Source organism: Terrapene carolina, unplaced genomic scaffold (assembly GCF_002925995.2).
Source record: "Terrapene carolina triunguis isolate 2854851 unplaced genomic scaffold, T_m_triunguis-2.0 Scaffold136, whole genome shotgun sequence".
NCBI classification, from domain to species: Eukaryota; Metazoa; Chordata; order Testudines; family Emydidae; genus Terrapene; species Terrapene triunguis.
This window is the reverse complement of record NW_020664487.1, coordinates 9,959,100-9,978,162: the sequence shown is the minus strand read 5'-3', so window position 1 is coordinate 9,978,162 and position 19,063 is coordinate 9,959,100.

Genomic DNA, 19,063 nt, shown 5'->3' with positions numbered 1-19,063 from the left:
AGTGCTATCTACAACGTGAAATTGGGAAGAAGGGCTCAGGAGTTCCGTTCCTCATTCTGCCACTGATATGCATGACATTAGCCAAGTCACAGAACCGGTGCCTCATTTTCCCCAGAAGGGAAATTGGAAGAATATTACTTCATTATACTGTTGGGAAATAGTTATGTTTAATTAATGTCTGTAAAGGTGCTTTGAAATCCTCAGTTGCGAGAACATAAGAACAGCCATACGGGATCAGACCAATGGTGCTTCTAGCCCAGTGTCCTGTCTTCTTACAGTGGCCAATCCCAGATGCTTCCAAGGGAATGAACAGAACAGGGCAATCATTAGAAGTGATCCATAGCCTATCCTTCAGCCCCAGCCTCTGGCAGTCAGAGGCCTAGAGATACCCAGAGCATGGAGTTGTGTCCCAGAGCGTCCTGGCTAACAGTCATTGATGGACCTGAACTCCATGAATTTACCTAATTCTTTTTTGTATCCATTTATACTTTGGGCCTTCAAAATATCTCCTAGCAACAAGTTACAGAGGCTGATTGTGTCTTGTATGAAGAAGTACTTCCTTATGTACGTTTTTAATCTGCTGCCTAGTAATTTCATCGGGTGACCCCTGGTTCCTGTGTTACGTGAAGGGGTAAATAACACTTCCCTGTTCACTTTCTCCACACCATTCATGGTTTTATAGACCTCTATTGTACCCCCCCTTCCTATCCTCTCTTCCTTCTATGCTTTTACACTGTTTAGCCATAGTGGCATTTTTTGGTCCTCTTACCGTTTTTTGTTTGTTTGTTTGTTTTGTTTTTTTAATTTGGGCTACACATTTCATTTGAGCCTCTACGGTGGTGTTTTTTTTTTTTTAAAAAAAGACCATGCAGTTTTCAGGCATTTCACCTGTGACGGTTCCGTTTAAACTCCATTTAACTAGCTTCCTCATTTTTGTGTAGTTCCCATTTCTGAAGTTAATTTAACATCCTTGTGGGGGGTAAATACCAAAGAAGCCCAGCACAGTAGCATTTAATTATATTATGGTTGCTATATTCACCTCTTAGACCAGATCCTGTGTTCCCCTTAGGACTGAATCAAGAATTCCCTCTGCGCTTGTGGGTTCCAGGACTAGCTGCTCTAAGAAGCAGTCATTAATGTTGTCTGTAAACTCTATCTTCACATCCCATCCTGAGGTGACATGTACCTCGCTGAAATCCACCATTATTATTGATTTTCCCCCTATTTTTATAGCCTCTCTCACCTCCCTGAGCATTCCACAATCACCATCATCATCCAGGTCAGGTGGTCAGTAGTATGTTCCTACTACTGAACTATTATTCAATCATAGAATTTCTATCCATAGAGAGTCTATGGTGCAGTTTGATTCATTTAAGATTTTTACTCTATTTGCCTCTATGCTGTCTTTCATGTGCAGTGCCACTCTGCCACCAGCACAACCTCCTCTGTCATTCCTATGTATTTTGTACCCTGGTATTAGTGTCCCGCTGATGGTCACCATGCCACCAAGTTTCTGTGATGCCTATTACATCAATATCCTCATTTAATACCAGACATTCAAGTTCACCCATCTTAGTATTTAGACTTCTAGCATTTGTACACAAGGTCTTGTAAAATTTGTCACTTTTTAGTTGTCTGACTTCATTTGACTGTTTCTCTTCAGTTCCTACTCTATTTTATCAACTTCTATCCTCTCCTCTTTACTAGGATATAGAGAACGTTGTATCACTGCAAAATTATGTAACCATTGTATTATTGGTTTTTAACTCCACCCCACTCCCAAAATCTGCCTCTATTGGCTTTGATTAATGTGTCATGTTCAGCACTTGTTCTGGGTTATACAGATATGTAACCAGCTGTGCTGGTGGGGGAAAAAAATCAAATTCCAAATTCAGAGTGGGTTAGGGGGAGAAATCAAGCCATTTTAGAATCAACTATCTGTTTTCAATTTGGATAACAGGCATCTACTGTGACTAAGGGCAGGTCTACACTACCCGCCTGAATCGGCGGGTAGAAATCGACCTCTCGGGGATCGATTTATCGCGTCCCGTCAGGACGCGACAATCGATCCCCGAATCGATGCTCTTACTCCACCAGCGAAGGTGGGAGTAAGAGCCGTCGACGGGAAGCCGCGGAGGTCGATTTTGCCGCCGTCCTCACAGCGGGGTAAGTCGGCTGCGATACGTCGAATTCAGCTACGCTATTCGCGTAGCCTAAGTTAGGGCTGGTCTACACTGGGCGGGGGAATCGATCTAAGATACGCAACTTCAGCTACGCGAATAGCGTAGCTGAAGTCGAAGTATCTTAGATCGAATTACCTGGGGTCCACACGGCGCGGGATCGACGGCCGCGGCTCCCCCGTCGACTGCGCTACCGCCGCTCGCTCTGGTGGAGTTCCGGAGTCGACGGTGAGCGCGTTCGGGGATCGATATATCGCGTCTTAACGAGACGCGATATATCGATCCCGGATAAATCGATTGCTACCCGCCGATATGGCGGGTAGTGAAGACGTACCCTAAGGTAACAGAAGCAGCAGAGGAAATAGAGCCAGTGTCTGGAAAACTGTATGTACATACACTGGTGCACTCGGCTGTCTCTGGTTTGGGGGAAGTAAGAGAACAGATTGGAAAGAACAAACACTGCAGAATGAAACAATGTATAGATCAGTACACAGCCAGATTTCCATGCAAAATGCATAACAACTGCAGTGGTATCTTATGTCATCACGATGCCACTTCCCCGGCATACTGCTCCGTACATAGCAATTTCCAATCAGCAACAAGTGTGGGCATACTGCTTTCCAGTGCCAGGAATCCATAACACATAAGGAGTTGCAGCTGGTGTTAATTACTGTGTAACTGCTGGTATAGCTCCAGCCTATCCATTTCAAGTTACTGTTATCAACATGTAGCTGTGCAAGGAGAAAGTGTGGGTAAGAGATGCATACAGCATAGTTTTTCTCTGAAGAATCAGTAGGTTTCCAGATCTGCTGTGCTTTCAGTGACAGTATGGCAAACCCAAGCATTCAAAAATCACAAGGCAGGACCCCAAAATCAGATATATGAATTTTAATTATAATCAGATTTGTAAGCCAAAGTAGGGATCTTTTCATTTGCCTACTGGTTTTTGAAGCTTTTACAGTTCACATTTTCCAGCTTCTTTCTGCAACTGTGAGCGATAGAAACTTTTCACAAATGAAACCTGTCATTCATGGATTTCATTGCATCATATCTACTTTAATGGGGTGCCACAAGTGATTCATAGATTTAAAACCAGAGGAGAGGTATAACCATGTATTCCTACCTCTGGAGCGCCCCCTCATGCCCAGATGCAGCATTGCAGGGGACTTGCCTCACACTCCTGGCAGCCATGTACTTGGCCTTAAGGATAAGTCCCAGCCGGTCCCTTCTCTGGACTCCCTTGCGGCGTCTTCTCTGGCTCAGCCCTCTGGCCAAGTCACACACAGTTCAGGCCCCTTCTTGGGCTGAGTCCTAAAATTCACCCCTCTTGGGCTCACCTGCAAACAGCAAGCCCTTGGCACCTCCTGGACTTGACTCCAGTTCTCCCTCATCATCAGGGCTTTCCCCTGCAGCGAGTCTAAGTACCCTCTCACTCAACTTTCTGCCCCTCATGGGCTTCAACCTCATTCCTTGGGTTTCACAAATCCTAGCCCAGGGCTCCCCCACTTTAGGAGCCCTACTGCAGGGGTTAACTCTATTCCAGTAGCTCCTCCCCTGGCCACAAACAAGCCTAAACTATCAGACATTCCTGCAGGCCTTCTCCCAGGAAAAGAGACCTCTCCTTGACTCCTCTCTCCTGGGTATCCTCCAGATACAAGCTCCCTCAGCTCCTTATGCCATCTAGACCCACCTCCTCTGGCCAGGAGCCAATCAGTTAATCAGCTCCCAAGGGTGGAACATCCCTAATTAGGTTCTCTCTCTTGCCTTACAGGTGATGGGGCTTAACCCCCATTACAGGACCATAATGCTCATCTGGTGTGACCCTCAGTTGAACTAGAGCCTGTGGTCCATGGAGCCCTGGGGGTCCGCAGACTATGCCCAAGAGTTCCAAAGGGGTCTGCATCTCCATTTGAATTTTTTTAGGGGTCCACAAATGAAAAAAAGGTTGAAAATCACTAAATTAGAGCTTCTCTTTTCATCTTTATGATTATAAAGGGGGGATAAATATTAAAGTCAGTGTGACCTGTGCATGCAGAGAAAAGATGTGTGTATATCTTGCATTGTATTTTGGGTGGAGTCATGGCTATCTCTAATGGCTCATTCATCTGATAAAGCTGTGCTCTAGGTCATTGCCTCATTGCCTGAAGACATCACACAACCAATTTAGATCTTTATGCTGCCTCTTTTTCCAGATTGGCAATAGACAGTCAGATGGACACTGAATGGGCATCTGATTTAATCTCTGCAGATGTGAGTTCAAATTCTGATTCACAGCAAGTTATGAGAGAATTGAGCTCATCTCTGCTGGTGCATGACCAAAAAGCCCCACTCCACCATTGCCCATGATTGGCCCAAGGAATGGGCATCATGCTGAAATCAGCAATAGCCAAAAGTTGGATTTTGTGTAAATATTCACAAGTCCAATGTGAATAAAAAGAGAAAGCAGGCTTTATTACTCAAAACTGCCTTTTTTTCCTGCCTGAGAAATTGTGTTATAATAATAATGCTTTGTTTTCTAGAATGCCTGGAGATCCTTGAATGAAAATGCTATCGTATCGAAGATCAGTAAATTAAGCTTTACAGCATTTTTGTTACATAGGTGAGCATTGTTCCCATTTTACAGATGGGTAAACTGAGAAGGACAGATAGTGAGGTTACAACAGTTACTCAAGCTCATGCAGTGAGACAGTAATAGTTGGGCTCAGAACCCAGGAGCCCTGGTTCCCATTTCCTCTGGTCTAATAACCGGGCATGCTGCCTCACAGGACCTTCTGTTCTTACTGAATTTCATTGTGATCTAGGGGTGAAATCCTGGCCCTATTGAAGATCATGGGAGTTTTGCTGTGCTTCTAAAATTAACATAGGCAGGACATTGTGATTCCTGTAATTTCATGTTTTCAAACTTTTTGCATGAAATTACCCGCAATAGCTAGCATGGGAAAGTCTGGTTTGGGGAAAGACCTGGGAAGTACTGGAACAGCACGCAGAAACTCACTCCATTATAACGTATGACCTATACAGACACCTGGCCTGGTGGGGACAGAAGCCGGGAAAGCTATGTGGGACCAAGTTCCCCTTGCATAACTGGCACAGCGATCCATACCAAACAGTGACCCCACCCCTCAGAGGTGGGTGAGGCAGAGGTCATAATGGTTAGTGTTGTGAGCTATGTATAGTCTGGTAGCAGATAAGCCAACTTGCTCCCAGGAGCCAGCCCTTCCAGCATAACCGAGGCAACATTGTTTGCCATCTCCTGTACATTAGGACTAGAGGGGAAATAAGCTAACGCATCTTGCAAGTCCTACAGTGACTATAGCCAAGCTATGGGTGGAGGGATGCTGCAAACCAGCCTGGCTAGTGCCAAAATCCATGTCGAAGCTCACAACAGACCTGCCGGTGTATGTGAAGGAACATATTCAACCAGCCTCGACATAGAAACCATGGGGGATCTCAGAGCTATCTAAACCTATGGAGGGCCCCATCAGGCCAGGCAGCCCTCTGTCCCCTCACAGTCCTCATTCAACCCAGCCTGCTGTTGTTTTCTTGCCAGAAAGGACCAATGGCCTGTTATCTCCATCAGTCGTCGTTGTGGGGCCAGCAAACAGACCTCACTGCCCCCCACTGAGATCCTGGACAGTCTCCAAATACGCTAATGTTCCCATGGCCAAACCCATCCCCAGTGCAAGTCTTGTAGTGTTACACCAGGGTATACTGGTCCCCATGAGTATGCTTCTCAGCCCACTTACACCAGTTTGACATCAGTGTAGCTCCACTGGCTTCAATGGACCATCGACGCTTGATATATGGGTGATGTGACAGTAGGCTCAGGCCCTGTATTTTCTCTCTTGCAGCTGGGCTGTTTAATTACAATTGAAACATCGTCCTTTAGGAGACCAACCACCGACTTCAAGGAAGTTACTCCAGAGTGACACCAGTGGAAATGGATACAGAAACTGAACCAGACATTGTTGGGACCCACAGTTCCTGCAGGCATTACTCTCTTGTACACTGTTTTATCTAGATTCTGGTCTCTGACCTGCAGAGTAATACAGATCTACCTAACCCGACATGGGAGGTGTGTCAGAGGCATTTCTGGTTGCTTATTGGAAGTGTTATTGGACGGGTGGACTTACTGCTAGCGTGCCCCCTTACAGCTGCATGTGGTGTAGCAGCTCTTCTGCATCTAGTGCCCCCTGCCGAGTGCCACTCCAGTCCACCTTTTCTCCTGACTCGGCCCTCCAACCAACTCCTGGTTTAGTCACAACCCTTCCGGGGTAACCAAAAAACCAACAACTAACCGATGTCTGACTGCTCCATCCAACCTGCTGCCTTTGAACCCGGGCCCAGTAATTCATTCACACTGTTCCCAGGGCTGCCATATCTCCTTGTGAGGGGCTTCAAGTCACCTTCCCAGTGGCTGGTAGGGGAATCCAGGCCCAGCCTCCCTACTAGGCTCCAATCCAGGAAACGTAGGACAGGCAGTCACAGTTCAGCCCTCCAGATTCCTTGCTGCCACTTCCCTGGACTCCTTCCTACCACACCTACCAGCAGGCCTTCCCCAAGGTCTCTCTAAGTTCACCCTTCTCTCCGAGCCAGGACTCAGAGCTCTCCCCCGGACCCCTAATAAATCCCAAACCAAAAATATCAACTTAAGTCCCCTTCTGCCCTCCTCAGGCTTGACTTTTCATCCCTCTCTGTTCCTCAGTTGAACATGTCCCAGGACTCTCCCCCGGAAGTCCAGATCCTGCCCTATTATCAGGGCCCCTCACCACCAAGTTTGCTCCATCCTGGTGGCTGGTCTCTCTGTCTCCTGGCCTCTTAACTTTGCTATTCAGAAGAGGAGTTCCCCCGAGCCTCCTCCTCCACCCTCTCAGTCTCTCCGTTATCTCGTTCCAGAGAACAACAACAACAACGTTTCTTCCTACAGCCCATTTCTTATTTGTATGCTTTATGGTGAAGCAGACTCCTCTACTGAGTCTATAAGCACCACCTACTGGATTCCTCATACACTCATGCCACTACACTTTCTTACCCTGCTCTGTGTCCTTAAAACAATCTAGCAGAGCTTTTTTAGTGTCACCCCACTTTCCTGACATGCACTAAACCCCTCATAGCATTGTCCGTCACCTTAAGGCAGCTAATTTCTTCACAAAGAGCTCTTCTGTGCATTCCCATCTCAGGTGATCAGCTGGGTTCTTTAACCTTACCCGTGTTATATAACCCACCTTTGTGTCTAGCCAATAGATATAAATTGTCATTCAACCCACCGTGACCAGTTAACAGTCTAAATACGAGTACTCTACTGAGACTCTCAGAACTTTGGAGCAGCACTTCAGTCTCTATGTTTATAGCCCTTTTCTGCGCCAGACGCATTTATACTAACCACTCAGCTCCTCTCCCAGCTGGGACTCCTTCCTCCAGCGGCCAATTGGCCTTTGCAGGCCACATTAACCCTTTCATAGGTTGGGGGAGGGAGGGGTTAGATACACCCTTACAGCTTATCATTTAAAAAAAGATGAAAAGGGTGTGCCAACTTAATAAAGCAGAGAAACATTTCTCCTCACAATGTCGGTGTTGAGAAAAGGTCTTATACCGAATTCTTTAGCACTGTATGTTCATCAAACATTTTTCACTGTGGCAATGAGTGGAGTGCAGAAGTCCTCGGTCACCACTAGGTGGCAGCCTTGGTACAGTAACAATCCAAGTGCTTCAGTTCCTTGGTTGAGCAGCAGCATGAACACAAACACATTCAATAAATAAAACTGGTAGTAGTGAAATGATTTCATTGGAGTGTATATTTATGTCTCCGAGTTCTGTTGCTCATGGGGATTTACAGGAAGCCCAAAGCATCTTTGAGGAGTTATTAGGGAGTTATTACACATGAAAATTCAGCTAGACACAGCCAGACTTTTGTTAAAAAAGAGAGAGATTAAAAGGTCAAATTCCATGTGGGAAAAGCCCACAGGGTATCCTGGATTCACCAAGATGTATCACCTAGGGAGATTTTGCTACATCCCCCAGAGGTGAAATCCTGGTCCCATACCAGCAAGTTGGATCAGGATTTCATCTCAGGAGCAGAGGTGAAATTAAGCCGACCCCTTCTGCCCGAGGCCCCGCCCCTTCTGGTTGCACCCCCCCCTGCCCCCACACACATACACCTTGCTCAGGACCTTGGCTGCCCTGCGTACCTGTAAGTCCCTTTAATGACTTTCACCCCTGCCTTAGAGTCTTGACCCCTCCCCTCCCCCTCCCCCAATGTTTATTTCTTGACCAAATTGTGGGGGGGGGGGAAGAACTAGGACAGAATGAGTGACCAAATGGGCTGCAAGAATACCGAAGTAACCGCAGAGAAGGAAACGCTCTTTATCTACTCATCACATTCTGGAGCAGAGAGTGTAATCATGGGTCCCTCGGCCAGGACAAGAGGAAGTCTACCTGAGTCCAGAGAGTTTCCTCAACCTCCAGCCCCTCTGAGGGACTCCAGACTACTCACAAAGCTGTGAAATATTTCATCAGAGCCCAGCTCTTGCTCCCGTTGAAGACAATGGAAGTCTTCCAGTCACCTTGAACAGGGGCAGGATGGGGTGCCAAGACTGCAGTAGGAGAGACGCAGTCTCAATCCAATGGGCTTGCCCCCTATTCCTGTACCATTGCCTCCTCTTCCTGGCTGGCTGGCTGAAGTAAGGTCAGAGTACCTAGAAGAGCAGCTGTTGCTTTGACCTCAGTGGCTACCCAGACAATGATGCATTTAGTCTCACCATTCATGACTGACCCTCCATAGAGCTGGGTGGAGTAGTAGGGAAAGCTTTGCTACTTCCCGTGGGACACCAGCATCCCTGTGGGGCTCTAATGACTCACTGAGTCCTTGGGGAGTCACACAGGCCTCCAGCTTGCTAAAGGAACTGCCTCATAATGACCTTTTCTTCCTGACGGCTCGTTGTCATCTCACTGGCCTGCCTGCTTCCAGGAGGGTCCAATCCTAAAGGAGCCACTGCACACTGTGGTCATTACAGGACTTATAGCCTTGTGGCACCTACGCTGCCCGCAGTTAATTGGCTTGTGTCCATTCTTCCATCATGGGTGGATGGGAGAGGCCTACACATATATAGGGGTGGGGATGGGAGAATGAGATTTGTATGCAAAGAGCAGCAAGGCACCGGCACCAGCTAAAGTGGCATCAAGTAAAGACTCCCTCTTATCTGTCGGAGGGATGCACTGCAGACACCTGGCATCTCTTTTATGGAGAAATTTGTTTCAGGTGATGCAAAGTCAGGGCCAGCGCCGATCTCTGCGCCTGCGTAGATTTCTATAATCACTCATCTGGCTGTGGGTTTTGTTAAACCGGAGGCAGAAGATTGTAACCATGCCATTATCAATTCCCAACCTCTGAGAACATGTTGTTATCCAGAACTACAGCTCTTGTCACAAACTACCTTGGGCCCCACAGTCTAAATCACCAGTAGGTTGCACACGCTGGTGGCTATAGACATGGAACCCAGGCCTGAGGTACTAAAGAGGGAGAAGCTGGAAAGGAATATACATGTAGGCTACTATATGGAAACGTGAAGAGGAAATGAGGGTACATCTACACTTACCGGAGGGTCCGGCGGCAGGCAATCGGTTTTCTGGGATCGACTTATCGCGTCTAGTGAAGACACGATAAAATCGATCCCTGATCGCTCTGCCGTCAACTCCGGAAATCCACCGCGGCAAGAGGCGGCAGCGGAGTCGGCGGCAGCGCGGCAGCGGTCGACTTTCCCCCGTCCTCACAGCCAGGTAAGTCGACCTAAAATACGCAACTTCAGCTACAGTATTCACGTAGCTGAAGTTGCGTATCTTAGGTCGGACCCCTGCTGTAGTGTAGACCTAGCCTCAGGCTAGCCCTTGCCTACACTTGAGAATGGCACCACCACCGTGACTAGCATTCATGTGACGCAACCAGGGCATGCTGCAATGGTGCAGCGCACCCGTGCTATTCCTGCTTCCCACGTGCACACACAGCACTCCCACGGAGAGTTGCAGGGCCTGTGGGTTTGTGCACCTCTTTCCCCACACCCGGCTCAGCCCCTGGAGCAGGTGCATAATATCTATAGTATTGAGTGACCATTTGCACTTGCTCACATTTTTGACTTGTTCCAGGGGATGGGTCACAAAGTGACTGGACCTTTAAGGGAAAAATGGTCCAGCCCCACCTGTGATGCACCTAGCTCACCGCCCCAGCTGGAGAGAATAAGAGTGACATGCCTCATTTAGCCATATGACTTGCCTGCCTCCCGGGTAGAGATAAGCCCATGGCAAACCAGAGGGAAAGATGGGATACTCTGGGTAGGAAGTTCTGGGAGTTGCTGCTTGGTAGAGAGCACGAAAAGACTCAAAGGAGCCAAGGAGGGGCTGAAAAGCAAAGACAGATCCTCAGGAAGGACGGGCTGGATCATGGCTGAAACTGGGGTGATGGACTCTTTGTGTCAGAGGGCTGGTTGTTAGAGGATGTGTTTGTGATCTTTTAGGAGGGGTGGAGTTTTTATTTAATGGGTTAGCTAGAGAGCCAAGTCACTGAAGCACCTAAACCAGGCCAGAAGGTAGGTAGATCCAACCTGAGTGAGGGGAAACTGAGGCAGCAACAGGTAGCCTGAAGCCAGACTAGGTAGGTGGCACTCTTATAGGATGCTCTCAGCGCTTTTGTCATGCACCAGGCTCTACCCTGACACATGAAATGTAATTTCCTACTGTGCTCTCACACCATCCCTGAAGATGCCATGGTGGAGGGACATCAGTCTCCCCATGACCTGCTTCTGGGTCTGGAGGCTCCGGTCTACTATGCTCAAGGATGTCAGGAGCAGGATTTCAGTATTTTCATTAGTTTGTTACTTTTATCAAATGTAATTTTTGTTACTTTGTTTTGTAGCTGCAGTACTTAACAGTTTCCTTCTCTCTTGTACGCTCCTCTAGAAGACAGAGAGAAGAGTTATTGGGACTCATGTCCAGCTGAAGGACATTGTACTTGTAACCCAGCCAATTCCATCCCATCCCTTCTTGCACCCACAAGGCAGTGGGGTCCCTGGAGGACACGTTGCTCCTTGCGGTAGAAGGAGAGGGGATGACGGAGTAGTGCAGCACTGTTGTGAAGGATGGTTAGGAGGAATGTGTGATGAGAGTCATCTTGTTCCTTTAACCAGTCAAAGGGCACGTGTAACTAGTTTATAAAGGGTTAATACACAATCAATAGATGTTATGATCTTAGCTAGAAAATGGGTGTAATGAGGTGGAAAGACTCCACACTGACCAAAAAGGGGTTGAAGAGAGCCATCCACTCTGCTACACTTGCAAGAGGTGTCAAGCCTGGAAGAAAGAGTTAAGTGGGGCAAAGCCCAGGTCTGTAGTGGCTGAGTTCAGGCATTTAGCCAGGTCAATATATATCTCAGATCTTACCCACTAATCATGCTGATACCAATCCTTTAGTAACTAAAAACTAAAGGTTTAATAAGATAAAAAAGAAGAGAGTTAATAATGGTTAATAGATCATATACATACAAATAACTGTGAAGTCTTTAGACCAGGTTTGTAGCAGTGATGTTATAGACGGCTGGCTTGTAAAGTCTCTCTGGTAACTTCCAAAAGATTGGAAGCCCCTCAGTCCATAGTCCAATATGCTCTTTTAAGTTGTAAATCCACAGTCCAGAGAATCAGGGCGGGAAAGAGGCAAAAAAATGGAGATCTCAGGGGTATTTTATACCCTCTGCCATGTGCATGGAAATTTACTGTCTCAAACAAAGCTCACAGCCCTGGTGAATGGGAAGTTACTGGTCCAAGATGGAGTCTGGGGCCACATGAACGTAGCGCATGTCCTTCCATGGCTTGAGGACTCACAGCGGGTAGCCATTGCCCATATTCTTGCCCAGGCGTCCACAGGAAGAGCTATGTGGGCAGAATGAGTTTCTTCTATGGCCCATTGTGAGAGCTAAGTGTCCTTGATGGGCCATCAACACAAACCTGTCTGTCTGTTTTGTTTCGACATTTTCTAGCAAAAACATTTTGACATTCCTAAAATCTCAACATTTCATTTGTTCGTTTGACTCAAGATTCCCTTTTCAACTCCGATCAACAGGAAGCTGCATTTGGTCCCCCATTGTCTTCTATGAGCCGGGATCCCTAGAGGACTATGTTTCCCACAGTGAAAAACAGGCCCGGCTGACCATGCTGGGTGCACTGTTTAATGTTTGGGGTTTTTTTTAACCCATTCAAAAATGAACCAGTTTGGATCAATTCGATAAAACCAAATATGCTGATCTGGGTCAAACTGACCTGAAACAAAATGTTTGCTAAGCATGATTTTATTATTCCCAGGGCTAAAATTCTTGCTTACAGTTTTTGGTGTCATTTGTTTTACAGACCCGTAGTTGGAAATGTGTTTCTATTCCAGAGCCGTTGCCGTGAGGACAAGTGTGAATTGCATCTGAGTCACAAGATCTGACACAGGGCACGAAGCAAGGTCCCACATCACACAAGGTGGGATTGCAGGAGAGCAATGAAACTCAAGAGCCGACTCTGTGGCCATTAGGTTTGAATCACTTGGGGCTCCCATTTTACACAACTGCTCTCGTGGATTCCCTCTGAGGTGTCAGACAGAAAGTATCCCTTTGAGGAAAAAGGAGGATGCACTCTTTCAAACCTGACAAAACTGTATTCGTTAAAAGAGGACCCAAGGCCCAGTTTTAAAAGGAGGAAGACAAAGAGTAGGGAAGTTATTTTCAAGTCCAGCCCTTCAGAATTCAGGCTAAATCTGCTCACGTACGAAGTCGGCTCCTTGATTGAGTTGTTTCATTAACTATATGAAATGAGACAAGCGAAACACTTGGGGAAACTCGGGAGATGTAGAAGGAAAGAGTAAATTCAAAGAGATGATTTGAAGGTTGTGGTAAAATGCTCAGTTTCGCCCACTAATTAGGGCTGCTGGGAGTAGTGGGTAATTTGCAGTTTCTAGGTCATATTAAGTTTAGAAGCTTCATCTGTAACTGCTTGAAAAATAAAGTTTGGCTGAACTATTCTACGGTGCAATTATGTTCCCCCCAGGTTATCTATCTTCATTTATTATTGCCATGTACTTAGCCACCAGGTAAAGTAGAGGGTAGATACAAAAAACAAGTGGGCTATTAAAATCCCACAGTCAAGTCTTTTCCCCCCTTTAAATTTAAGAAATAAATCTCCATGTAGATGTAAATGGATGCTTAATGGTACTTGTTCCATTGTGCACTCTAGCTGCTGAAAAAACTGTCCAAATGCACCACAAAACCAGTGATATATGTGAGCCACATCAACAATATTTTCATCCTCTGCACAGAGGATAAACTCCCTCAGATTTCCACCACAACTTTAAAACCCCCCAGCGGCCCATTAAACTCTCTCTGGAACAGACGCACACTAGCATCAACTTCCTAGACACCATGGTTTGCTTCAACAATGGAACCCTACAGACCACTGTATACAAGAAACCCACAAATCATCACACCTACCTTCCTAGATCCAGTAGCCATCCCAAACACACCAATAAATCGGTTATATACAGCCAGGAACTCAGATACAACAGAAAATACTCCAAGAAGAAAGTCCGGATATACACCTTAACACACTTAAAACTGTTTTCACCAAACAAAGACACTCCACCAGAGAAGTAGATTGCATTATGGAATGAGTCACCAAAATACCCCCAAGAGAACTTGCTTCAATGCAGGAATAAAACCTCCTCTGACTTCATACCCCTAGTTGTCACCTACCACCCCACACTGGAACACATATGGGGTATCAAACAACTACACCCATACTCAATGGGGATCCTATCCTGAAAGAAATATTTCCTGAACCCCCTCTTCTGGCCTTCAAACAACCCCCCAGCTCCTCCATGCTCATCATCAGAAGCAAGCTCCCCATAGACCAGGACACACCAACTCAAAGCAGCAACAGATGCTGCCAGAACAACTTATGTAAAACCCGAAGACATCTCCACTGCTACAATGATCAACACCCCTTTCTAGATACATGGGTCCTACACATGACTGTCACAGCAGCATGTGGTGTGCCTCATTCTGAGCACTCAATGCTGCAATAACAACTATGGGGTGAAATCAGACAATCCCTGCACTCTCAAATGAACTCACAGGAGAATGATAAAAAACACTTTTCACAAGGTGATCACTCCATATCTGACCTCTCCATCCTCAAAGGAAACCTGCACAGCACGTTCAAAAGAGGAGCCTGGGAGCTTAAATTCATAACTCTGCTAGACACTAAAAATCATGGTCTTAATAAAGACACTGGATTTATGGTTTATTACAACAATCTGTAACCCACTAACCCCCCTTTTTGTCCTATGACTATGGGGTGTTAACAGGCCACTTCACCTTGAATGGTCCCCTATAATACGTGCAAACTACTTATAATAAACTATCTGTTCAACCTTGTTTTTAGCTGTGACACTGAGCACCTTTCCCAGACGTGGAGAAGAGCTCTGTGTTGTTCAAAAGCTTCTCTCTCTCACAGAGGTGAAAGTGGAAATAGGGACTTACCGGTACGGGGCTGAGTTGGGGCCGGCTCTGGCCCCCGGAAGGGGCGGGGCCTCAGGCAGAAGGGGCGGGGATGGGGGGGTCAGAGCCAGCCCCGGCCCGCCCTCGGAGCCCCAGGCCCTTTAAATTGCCACCTGAGGAAGCCGGGCTGCCCTGGTATGGCGCACTGGCTCTTGCCGATAAGCCGTACCGGGGCATACCGGCTTACTTTCACCTCTGCTCTCTCACCAACAGAAGTTGGTCCAATAAAATATATTGTCTTACCCCTCGTCTCTCTACCGTCCTAAGAAAACGTACAAAGTAGTCATCAGACAAGCTAAAATGAGAGGGCCAGTTCCTTCGTTAGTGTTAAGTGGCTTAGCTCTACTAATTTCAATAGAGGTACCCCACTTCACATCAGCTGAGGATCTGGCCCAGGATTTTGTAACATGATGCTTCTGGTTATGATTGTACCAGCTGTATGGTTTCTAATAGCAATTCTAGTTATCTACGCTTCAAACTTACTCGCAAGTCACTGAGGACCAAGTCCTGCTCCCAATTGTGTTTCCAACACACCACCTTCAGCAGCCCCATGGTGCCAACCCAGCTGTGAACCCATGGACATTGGTGTCAATGTTGACTCCCCCTTTATGTGACCATCCACTGCCCACATGGTCACCCAGGACATCTCCAACAAGCCTATCTTCACCAAGACAATGCTGAAGACTTCTATCCTCCCACTCCCCAAAGTGGCCACACAAGACTGCTTCTATTGGTGTGTCTTAGTTACACCCCCAGGGGAGGAGATGACAGCCTTCATGCAATCACCCGCTATGTGCGAAAGCATGATGAATGTCATCAAATCACGACCGGATACCCTTAAAGCACCTTCCAGTCAGAAAAGCAATGCCAATAATGGTCCGTGTCAGGACCAAACCTTCCTTCAAATAGGGCCCTCAATGCAAAGTATGCAACTCAACATGGAGGGCCTATCCAACAACTGCAACAATTCTATGAACTCAAGACACTGATTCCTTGCACTACAAGAAGTCTTTGTGGATACTTGAGACAACATTACAGGCCAACGGAAAGGACACCAGCCCTTGCTGCCTGGAGTCGTGGGCTCCTTGTGATGTCCCAGACAAAGACCCGATTGAAGATCCAATAGAAGAAGTCCTAGGATTCTGCCTTCCTTGTAGGCAGCAGACTGCACTCAACTGTGCTCGGACAACATGAAGATGGTGTGGTATCTTCTCCACCAATGGAAAAAAAAATTAAAAAATCAAAGAATCACCAAATTGTAACTTTGGTGAGGTACAAACTATGCGACACTGCCCCATTCACACTTAAAATGGTGGCGTCATGGGGATCCACCTAGCTGCCCCAGAAGCATTAGAATGGCTTTTGAATCTCAAGATTCAATTATAATCTCAGCCTATTGCTTTTCAAACGTCATACAAAAGAAAGTAAGTTATGCCACATCGCACCATAATGCTCCTTTTTGGCGACTACATGCATCTTACAAGAAGTACATCTTGTGAGATGTAGTTGGTTAGGGACCCCAGAGCAGGCTCTGGGCAGGAGGCAATGTTGCAACGTCTCCGAACTGGAGCATTTCAGAAATTCCTGTTCTGTGAAAAATTCAGGTCCAGAACAAGTATTGAATTATTTGCAATGGGATGGAAACTCCAGTTTTTAACCGGCTATATTTTTTTTGAAGGAAGACATTCAAAACAAAAACTAAAATATTCCATTGTAACTCTGGAAATCATTGGGTCAGGCTCTCGGAGGGTTTAAATTGGGGTAGCTCCGCTGAAGTGAACTTACATCAGCAGAAGATCTGGTGAAGTTATACTAGGAGGGAGTGGAGAATCAGGCCCCTTGATGTTAGAGATGTCTATTATCTTTCATGAAATATTAAATTCATCTGACATTTTAAGTGTATGTTTACAGAGCAACAATTGAATGCTATTTAAGACAGTCAAGACACAGTTTAGGAATGTATTAAATTGGTACATTGTTTACAACTGAGAAATGCATTAATCACAGATTTCAAAATTAAATTAGTCATGGTTTTACTCTCTTCAGGTTGATTAAGCCTTTTCAGTCACGTTTTGGTTTGTTTTAAAATACATCCTTGCAGCGCTCGGCGTACACCTGTACGTTTGTTGACTATGTAGAAACAGTGTCAACGTTACTGGGTTTTGATTGATGCAAATTGGGAGCTGGAACTGACTTCACTGGGAGCGTTGGATGAATTGAGAATGCAGAATCAGACCCTTCATGTAATACAGGTTCAATTAACATGGAAGGCCTGATTCTGCTGCCTTTACCCATGTTGTACAATATCATATCCCACAAGTGGTTCAATGTACATGTGCCCAAACCAGAGGTAGATCTTGACTCAGACTATGGACCTGAGCAAGGGGGCGAAAAGAACCAGAACTGGGTGGTGTATTTGGATGAATCATTTACTTGCCCAAAATAAATATATAAATAAATAAATAAAAAGCAATTGTGAGTTGGCCAAAACTATTCATGAAGTTGGGTCAAATTCAGCTAATAGATTTGTTAAAAAAATTAAGTGGGGGGGGGGAGAAACTGAAAAAAACTCACAAAGTTTGTTGTGACATTTTCTAAATGTTTTGAATTTTATTTAGAAATGTTGCTGTATTTAGTTGTTTAAAAAACAAAAACAAACTGAGACCAACATAACAAACTCGTGTCTGGTCCAAACAAAAACACTTCATTTAACCCCAAACATTTTATTTTTTTAAGAAAAGAAAAAAAAATATTTTAGGTTGACCCCAAATTAATTTTTGGAGGGATTTTTCATTTTAGTCACTTAATCAATAATATCAATTTTTCACCAGTCTTGAGGTCCAAGGGAATAAGAGTAAGTAAGACATTTATCTACTTACTCCCAGGAGAAAGCATTGTGGGAGGTGTAGAGAATGGGCTAAGTGATCAGATTACTCATGAGCCAGCACAGGCATAGGGGAGGAACCGCACTGAGGTTATGAGGTGATAGTTTTGTTATAAGGCAGTAGTAAATTATTACCCCGGTCCTCAATGCCAGGGAGGAATTTTGTGTCCGAGAGGTGCTAAGATACATGGCTACTGCTGGGATGGAACAGTCGATACAGCACCCCTTTGCTCACCACCGTGTGTAAAGTCGCTCTCTAGCTCATTAACTGCATGCATTCATGGCATCATTAGCAAGGAGTAACTCAGGAGCAAGGTACAATGTTAACGCTGCACAGCACGGGACATGCCAATAATATGGTATCTGCAATTTAAACACTGCGAACCTGACACTAGTTAAATGTGCAGGGACAATTTATTTCAGATACTCCTGCAAACTACTGTGAACCACGCCTTCCCTCTCCTCTAGAAATCAATCAATTAAGAGGTGGCCTGTTTGACTGTTAATACGTACTGTGCTAACAAAACCAGGGATAGAACAGATTTCCATTACATCCCACTTCAATCCCCACTTCTTGCAACCTGGTCTCTGTGCTGTCCTGTGATGTGGCTGGGGGATTGCCAGGGTGGGTGTGGGGTTGTGAGCTTCTGGGCAGTTTTTACTCTGATGGGTGCCATCTTCTGCCCAGGCTGACAGTTCCAATGCCGGACTAGTCTCTTTGGCATAACAGACCTGTTTGATCCAGGGGGATCCCCCTTCCTCCCATGGACCCTGCTGTCAATGGGCTTTGGCTGAGGCCCCAAGTATAGGAAGCCATTACATCTGCAATTGCCTCCCTGATGCCATTCTCCAGTGGGGGCAGTCCTGGATTTAGTGCCCATGCGTGCTCTACGTAGCTGCCCCTGGGAGGGCTTCCCACATACATCTGAGACTTGGACTCAGCCGCCATGAGATCAGGCCAGAGCCTGGTGTGCTAGCTGGCTTCACGCCACAGAGGGGGTTGGGCCCGTTTCTTTCAAAGTGCACCCAGGGAAAGTTTAACAACGTCTAACAGGCTGGTGCCCTCCACTCCAGTCAGCTTGTTTCATAGCGCGTGAAAGGCGTCCTCCAGTCCCGCTTCCAGTTATTCCTTCCCATTCCATCCCCTTTTCCTAATAAAAAGCATCATTTCCAAGCAGACTACAGGGTAAATTATGTTCTCTAGTCAATTACAAAAATTGATTGCTGCCTATGTTTTGCCACTAATAAAAGCTATTGAAGTAAGGCGTCCACATCTGATTAGGGGAAAACAGGCAGTAAGTCACCTTGAGATTAAAAACAAACAAACAACCCCATTAAATTCTTCCCAAGGAAGATAGCACTGTGCTCACGTGTGTGTGTGTGTGTGTGTGTGTGTGTGTGTGTGTGTGTGTGTGTGTGTG